The sequence below is a fragment of the Macaca mulatta genome, chromosome 1, assembly GCF_049350105.2.
Source record: "Macaca mulatta isolate MMU2019108-1 chromosome 1, T2T-MMU8v2.0, whole genome shotgun sequence".
Taxonomy (NCBI): Eukaryota; Metazoa; Chordata; class Mammalia; order Primates; family Cercopithecidae; genus Macaca; species Macaca mulatta.
In genome coordinates, this window is record NC_133406.1 from 111924914 (window position 1) to 111933657 (window position 8744).

General features: G+C 54.0%; 1 non-coding gene across 1 annotated transcript; it reads left to right on the forward strand.

Annotated features, from left to right (window-relative positions):
* LOC114675045 (small nucleolar RNA SNORA70) lies at positions 1–134 on the forward strand. The gene has a single exon (XR_003726136.1). It is a non-coding gene; the product is annotated as a small nucleolar RNA SNORA70 (small nucleolar RNA).
* Positions 135–8744: the final 8610 nt, after the last annotated feature.

Sequence of the window (8744 nt, forward strand, 5' to 3'; positions counted from 1 at the left end):
CTGCAGCCAATTAAGCCCACTGAGTTCCTTTCCTCATGGGGGCCCAGTGTGCAATGGCTGTAAACAGCAGCTTCCCTGGTAGTGATGCAGCCTGTTTGTTGTATGGGTTGCTCTAAGGGACCTTGGAGACAGTCCTTTCAGATGGATGTTCATGTTTCTGACCTTGCACTACCCCAGTGTAGGCTCCAAACAGGCATGCGAGATGCCATTGGAAAGCCCCAGGGCACTGTGACCAGGGTTCACATTGGCCAAGTTATGTCCATCCACACCAAGCTGCAGAACAAGGAGCATGTGATTGAGGCCCTGTGCAGGGCCAAGTTCAAGCTCCCCAGCCGCCAGAAGATCCACATCTCAAAGAAGTGGGGCTTCACCAAGTTCAATGCCAATGAATTTGAAGACATGGTGGCTGAGAAGCGGCTCATCCCAGATGGGTCAAGTACGTTCCCAATCGTGGCGCTCTGGACAAGTGGCAGGCCCTGCAATCATGAGGGCTTCCACTGTGCTGCCCCCTCTTAATATTCACCAATAAATTCTACTTCCTGTCCACCTAAAAAAAAAAAAAAAAAAGCATTTGGGCCTTTTTCTTTAGGGTCTGGGTACTCTTTAGAATCTGCACCCCCACACCCACCCTCCAATAATAACTGAGCCCTTCTCTTAGAATCTGGAGCCCTCTCTACAGGATTTAAGCAGCTCTCTCTATGGGGTTGAAGCCTCTGGTTTTGAAGTTGAGATACTCTCTAGAGGGCCTAGCTAGGCCTGTGTCCGTGGGATCTAGTGCTTTGTCTACCTGGGCCTCTATCCATAGGGCTGCTAGCTGATTTGGGCCTTTGTGTGAATTAGAAAAAGGACCCTTCTTTGCAGGCTCAGTCCCTAGGGTGCATCTCTTGGCAAGTGGTGCCTTTGTGCAAAAACAAAGGTGCTGCCTCCTTCAGTGAGAGGTGGCTCTATGTGGCTCCCTGTCTTAGTGAGGGAGCTTGGGCTGATGTCCCCTTCCCCTTGGGTGGCTCCTTTGTGCTATGCATAAACTATACCACCCTATATGGCAATTATGTCTACAGGATATGTGCTTCTATCTATAATGCCTATGTCTGTCTATAGGCCTCTATTCATAAGGTCTGGGCTTCTCTAGGGACTGAGTCCCTGTGTTTAAGATCTGAGCCACTGTCCACGTGCCCGGGGCCTAATCTAAAGGCCCAGGCCTCTCTCTGTGGCATGTGTCATGGAGGGACCCAGGCCTCTATTGATGGGGTCTAGACGTTTGCATGTAACTGTAACTCAAATTGTTCCTGACTGTAATCCACCACAGTAGGATTATATTTTGCATTGCAGTTCAGTAACACACACACACTCTGTCATACACACACACTCTCATACACACACACTCATAGACACACACATATTCAACTGAAATAATAAGTTTCATGAAACAATACTTACCCTTACTACAGAGGATGCGCTATGATATTTTCCTCTGTTCTAGTTTTTTTTTGTTTTTTTTTTTGTTTTTTTGGTTTTTTTTTTGAGACGGAGTCTCGCTCTGTCGCCCAGGCTGGAGTGCAGTGGCCGGATCTCAGCTCACTGCAAGCTCCGCCTCCCGGGTTCACGCCATTCTCCTGCCTCAGCCTCCCAAGTAGCTGGGACTACAGGCACCCGCCACCGCGCCCGGCTAGTTTTTTTGTATTTTTTTAGTAGAGACGGGGTTTCACCGTGTTAGCCAGGATGGTCTCAATCTCCTGACCTTGTGATCTGCCCATCTCGGCCTCCCAAAGTGCTGGGATTACAGGCTTGAGTCACCGCGCCCGGCTGTTCTAGTTTTAAAATTAAAAACAGTAAAATAAAAAGCTGGTTGAGGCCCATAAAATTGACTTCTTGACTTTACCATCCCCAGTGGATCACAACCTATAGTGTGAAAAACTGGTGTCTAAGGCCTGGACCCTGAACTACCTCTCTGTTGGATGAGGGCCTCTGTGGAGATTGGAGCTCCCTCCATGGGGCTGGTCCTGTCTTCAGGGCTTCAGGCCTCCTCCTACTTACCTGCAGGCTGTGACCCTTGGGCTTGCTAGCACACTGCTGGCTGCCATGATCTCTCCCAGGGCACTGAGCTCAGCTCCTGGGAGGACTCTGACATGATGCCTCACTCTCCTCCATCCCTCAGGGGCCAAGGAAGCAGGGAGCTGAGCAGGTGTGGGACAGAGGGAGCTCTCAGGCTGTGTGGCCCAAGGCAGCTTCTGGGACGGTAGGTGGCAACCACAGAACTGAGCCGTGTTCAATAAATCATGGAGGCTAGGGCCTGGGGAAGGGGGAGGTCAGGAGGGAAGCGGGGGCCATGGATAAATAATTCATTAAACAAATAAACAAGGATCGTGTGAGAGGGACGAGCAGGCACACGTGTGAGCAAGAGAGGCAGCTGCCAGCTCCAGGCATGAAATATTCACAGGTTCTGCACGTTTCACAGGGCCCATGTGTGTGACCCCAGCCCAGGCAGGCTGTTGGTGCAGTCCTAACTGGGAAACCTGGGTGCCAGCAAGTGTGTGTGTCGGCACGGCTCTGAGGATGCTCTAACATCCATGAGTTGACATGGGACTGCATACATGCCTGACAGCAGGGAACATGGGCACTGGTATGTGGTCCAGTTCACAGAAAATTAGGATGCAGGGCTTGGTGGGTGGCATTGGGGTATAATCACCTCTGATTCTGGTCATGCCCTGAGCCCTCTAATGAGTCCAGCAAGCCATGAAGCCTGGAGTGGGGAGGCAGCTCTGGGGTGTTACACTAGAGTTGTGTGTGTGTCCTCTGAATGCTATTTCGAGAGAAGCTGAGAGGGAGGCAGTATTGGCTGAGCAATGAACAGCCTGGGCTTGGATTCGAATTCCAGTTCTACCACTTGCTAACTATGCTAGTCACTTAACTTCTCTGAGACAGCTTCCTCATCTGTAAAATGGGGATAATAATGCCCCACCTCAGGGAGCTGGTCGTTATGAGGATTAAGATCTATAATGCCTGGGAAGCACTTAGCACAGTGTTTAGGATCCCAGAGGCACTGGATTAATGGAGGGTTTCTTATAATTAAGAGGTTATCTACTGAGGCCTGCCCACCTAGACCAGCCCAGACTCTTTTCCATTTGTTCTCCCTCATTTCCAAGCTTTCTAATAGCTATCATAGTGAGAGATGTGACCTAGGGCTTGGAAAGTATGCAAGGGGGAGGAAAAGATTAGATGGAATGAGATGAGGAGGTTACAGTCAAAAAAGGAAGTCTCTATTCTTGACAGTGTGGAAGAAGGGGTCCTTGACCTTCTCCTCAGACCCCAGAGACGTTCCTTAAGCCTTAAAAGTCTTCCTAGATCCAGACTTTCACCAAAGTTTAGCTTTCTAGAAAGTGACTGCAATGGCTGGGCGCAGTGGCTCACGCTTGTAATCCCAACACTTTGGGAGGCCGAGGGGGGTGGATCACGAGGTCAGGAGATCAAGACCATCCTGGCTAACAAGGTGAAACCCTGTCTCTACTAAAAATACAAAAAATTAGCTGGGCTTGGTGGCACGTGCCTGTAGTCCCAGCTACTTGAGAGGCTGAGGCAGGAGAATGGCGTGAACCAGGGAGGCAGAGCTTGCAGTGAGCCGAGATCGCGCCACTGCACTCCAGCCTGAGCAACACAGCGAGACTCTGTCTCAAAAAAAAAAAAAAAAAGAAAAGAAAAGGCCGGGCGCGGTGGCTCAAGCCTGTAATCCCAGCACTTTGGGAGGCCGAGGTGGGCGGATCACAAGGTCAGGAGATCGAGATCGAGACCACAGTGAAACCCCGTCTCTACTAAAAATACAAAAAATTAGCCGGGCGCGGTGGCGGGCGCCTGTAGTCCCAGCTACTCAGGAGGCTGAGGCAGGAGAATGGCAGGAACCCGGGAGGCGGAGCTTGCAGTGAGCCGAGATCACGCCACTGCACTCCAGCCTGGGCAACAGCGTGAGACTCCGTCTCAAAAAAAAAAAAAAAAAAAAAAAAAAGAAAAGAAAAGAAAAGAAAGTGGCTGCAATGCCCATGCAGTGGCTCACACTTGCAGTGGCTCACACGTGTAATCAATCCTAGCACTTTGGGAGGCTGAGGCAGGAGGATGACTTGAGTCCAGAAGTTTGAGGGTGCCGTGAGCAATGATCATACCATTGCCCTTCAGCCCGAGCAACAGAGTGAAACCCTGTCTCTTAAAAAAGAAAGAAAGGAAGACAGTGGTCGCAAGGAGGCAGAGAGATTGGAGCAGAGGGCTCTGAGTAGCATCACAATCACTACCCCCAACAAGTCTTCCCTGCCAGAGCTCTGCCCCCCACCCTGTGCCTAGTGGTTGAAGCCTTCCTTGGTAAAAATGGTTGTGTCTGGGCAAAAACCGGAAGAGTGGCACCCCAGAGTGGGTGGGGAGAATCCAGGATGGAGAGAGCCTTGGAGGGCCAGGGTGGACTATCTGGCGGCCACCCAGTAGGCCCCAGCATTCCCCAGCCCTCTGTGTCCCCTGGAAAGGATCTGCTCCCTGTGGGAGAGCCAGCAAACAGGTCTGAGCTGGCCTGCTCCTCCACAGACAGAAGAAGAACAGGTTGGGGGAGGCGGCCTGAGATATTGCTGGGTAGTGGTAGCGGTAACCCCCGTGTCTCCTCTGAGGAGTTAGGGACAGAGAGGACTACAGCCTGGGCACACCCTACGAAGCCTGGGACCCAACCCTTTGCCTTCCTTGGTCAGCCTGCTGCCACGTGGGGAGCCAGGGGTCTGGGCCCCCAGTGTGAAGATGGTGCCTGCCCACCCTTTCCTGAGGAGCCAACATCAGTCTCCACTTCCCCTCCCCTGGGCTGGGCAGGTTCAGGCCAATCTGCTGAAGAGCTTCACAGCAAACATTGATCTGTAATAAAACCACAATGTGTTTCAGGAGAAGGGATTCCAGACACAACACACATACACACTCACACACATACATACGGATGCAAAACATGCCGCTCTGGGAAGGCAGACACCAGCAGTCCTGAAAACACATCCAAACATAGACCCACATTGTGTCAAACTCACAGACATTATTCTACACATCCCCTCTCTGCCATAAACTTTGTCCTTCAAAATCAAAGCCTTCTCTGACGACCCGTTTTCCCCGTGTTCCCATAACACTTTGTATATAGCTCTATATTAGCATTTTCACTTTGCATTATAATTACTCATTGGTGAGTCTGTCTCCTTGGGTAATCTGAAGATCCCTTAAGGGAAGCGATTGTCTTATGCAAGTGTGTATCCCCAGCATCTAGTATGCAGCCTAGTATTTACTTAGTAGGAGTAGGTGAGGTGCTTAATAATTGTTGAATCAAGGAACAAAAGAATAAATGCCTTCTGACAGTGGGACATCCATTTCTAGGATCCTTCAGAAGCCTGCAGAGGATAACCATGCATGCTACTCAGGCCTCTGACCCTGCCTTCTTTTCTCTTGGTCCCCTCACCACCACTCAGCTCTCCAGAAGCCCTCCTTTCCTCCCCTTCCCTCAGTGTGAGACCACGAATTTGCGTTTGACCAGAGGGTTGGCAGGCAAGGTAAGGGTTAATGACACCTCATTAGTGTTTAATTGGAGGAAGGAAGCTGCCTTGGCACCAGACAGGTGGGCGGGCCTGCCCCTTGCTGGAACCAGGCATCCCTAGTTCCAGCACCCCACCAGGCATGTGGGTGATTTGGCCCTGGAGACCCTCCACGCAGCCGGGGCACCTCCCCCGACCACTGGCTTTGCCAATTTAGTCTCCAAGCAGTATAGACCAGCACTCTCCATCTGTCACCAAACATCCAGAGGGAGAACAAACTCCTTATCCTTTCTTCTGTAGCTGGCTTTGCCCCATCCGTCCCCAACAGACACTGGAGAACGCGAGGAGAGGTGTGGTATGAAGGTGGAGAACTGAGGGACAGATTACAGAGCCACTCAGGGATAGATTCCAGAAACAGGCGACAGGGCTGGGGATGTGGAAATGTCTGCCCAATTTGACCTTAAATGAAGAGAATGCAAATGAGATGCAGACGATATGCAGATGAACACAGGATCTCAGTACTGACATTCCTGGTGGCAGCAGCTCTGCACCCAGTACCCCAATGCTGTCGCCAATAACCAATCTCTTCCTAATCTTTCTGCGTTAAGTGGTGCTGACCATTACTTTGAGAGAGAAAAAGGATCTCAAGAGAGATGAGCTTGCTTGGGCTAGGGCTGCAGGACCTGGGAAGCTGAGCTCCACCCCAGCTTCCCCACCCCATCCCAAGCTGCCACAGCAGCTCAGGCAAACATTACTCTCCAGGTTGCACTCGGACGCACCGTCGGTTGCTATGGGGACCCCTCCCCCACTTCCAGACCTGAACCAATGGGCATCACCGCTGATGACCTCATGGCCCAGGCCCCGGGATTCTATTGGCTATTTGGAAACCAGAGTGCACCCTTTTCAATTGCGTCACCGCTGGGGATCCCCCGACGACCCCAGCTAGCGTCTGGCCTGCTGAAAGGCGCGCCGGAAGCTCACAATGTGCTGAATGAATGAAAAATAAAGGAAAGAAGGAACTAATAAAAGGGAAGAAGAAAAAGGGGGGAGGTGACAGAAAAAGAACAAAACTTCAGGGTTGAATCTGGAGAAGAAAAGGGAGATTTGCAACCCCAGAAAGTGTGGAGCAGGATTCCCGGTCGCAGAGACTCTCAGGCTCTCAAACAGGGAGATAGGGCGAGGTAAAGATGAGTGGAGTTTTCGCATCTATTTGGGAGAGACTAGGGCAGGCCCAGCAAATTGAGGGCCCCACCCTGAGCCGCCTAGCGCTACTGAGTTTAGGGGAGATCGGTTACGCCCCAAAACTTTCAGGCCTGCCCAGCCTCCTGGAACCGCGCCCTGGAACACGCCTCGAGGGCTTCTCGTGGGGAAGACCTCCCAGCGCCTGCAGCCCGTCTCGGCCCCATGAGTGGACTCGGCCCTGGCTTTCCATGGGGACGCGCCCCGGGACTGAATCAGCCGCCCGCGCATGCTATGAGCAAAGTGTGTGTAGGGAAGGCCGGCTTGGCCTGAGCGCCTGTGGTTGGGCGGGCCTAAGCTTATGACTCCCCCAGCCCCCACCACCTCCCCAGCCAGGCTCCCGCGGTAGCTGAGGCATCCGCCCTTGCACCTGCAAGGGGCTTGGCGGCCGGCAGGAGCGTGTGTCCGCGTCAAGTGGGAGCGCCCGACATTTAGGGCGTGCGTCTGAGTGCGGGTAAAGCTGACTGGGCCCCGCGTCTCTTTCGCACATGCGTTCTTATCAGCCGCGCATCCGCGCGCCAGCCCCAGCCGCGGGAGCGAGCGCGCCCGCCTGGTTCCGCGAAAAGAGGGGTGGTCTGGGGCCGCTGGGAGCCGGGTGAGACCCCCACAGTTCTCAATCCAGGGCAAGGGCTGCTAACCAGTCGCTCCTAGTCTACTCAGCCTATGGCTTCACTTGGGATAGGCGGAGGTAGCAGTAAGCCGGTTTCCATAGCAACGTATAGACACCCTCCTGGATGACTGTAAAGATGGAACTTGAACCCAGGACCTGAAGACCTAGCCCATAGCTTCTCCTTCAGCCGACTACACCCTCTCCTTCGAGCCCCAGACCCTCGCCCCCGCTAAAGATCAAGGTTTGGGGTGAAGGCCCTGATACATGCACCTACCTACAAGAGGCGTTTTCTGAAAGGTGGCCTCGAATGGGGGAAGGGACTGACTGGAGTCTGCTCTGCCCGCAGTGTTGCCCTCCACCCAAGGCCTCAGCCGGAGCAACAGAATTAACATGAACGATGGCAGCCGAAACCGGTGCATGGTGGTGGGGGAGAGGGCCCCCGCCCGCTCCGAGAGAGACCGGGATCTGACCTAGGTGTGCAAAGGGGTGGGGGAGGGGTTCGCAAACCCTAGCACCTCTGTGTGGTCTCTGGACCCCTAGCGCCCTCCCTCCCGCCACCGCCGTCTCTCCCCCGCCCCCCTAACCGTGTTCACACACTGCCTCTCGCTGCCGCAGCCGGGCCGAGCTAATCAGCACAACATCCACCTATCGATCGCTGGCTCGGTGCCAGGCGGGCTGGCACCGTGCCAGTGGAGGCTGCGGGGCACCGGGGCGGGTAAAGTACAGCTGCAGGGGAAGGGGCGCCCCTTACCCAGGCACCATCCAGGACACCATTCAGAAAGAGGGCCCCACTTCGCCTTGTGGGGATCATAGCCTCGCCTACCAGAGGTGGAAGAGATAGTGTGGGCTGAGAGCAGAGGGGGCCCTCCCTCCTCAGCCCCACCTCCTCCTCCTTATAAAAGCTAGGAACAAAGAGGCCGCTGGGGAAGGAGGCTTTGATCTGACCCCACCTTCCCAGTTCTAGGCCAGGCACCGCCCAGAGTGCCCTTGGGGAGGGGGAGGGATGACCAACTCTCAGGGACCCAGGCATTCTGAAACCCAGATGCTGTCTTTCTATTAATACTACCTCTTGCTTTTGCTGGGCACCCGGCTTGGTGCTACCAGGACTTGGGCAGGGCCCCAAGCGGATGGGCTGTCAGGAGCATCTGCCCCTCCTCAGCACAGGAAGCCGGTTGGGGAGGTGAGAGAGGGTGCCAAGCTCCACAGCTGCTGCTGGCACCCATCCACATTGCCCAGAGGGGTGCCCACTGAGGCCTGGCATGGATGGCCTGAGCACAGCTGGCATGGAGGTCAGGCCAAGCTAAGCTGAAGAGTACAGGCCACAGGGAGTCCTGCTATCAGGGAAGGGGCCTGAGGGCAGTAGG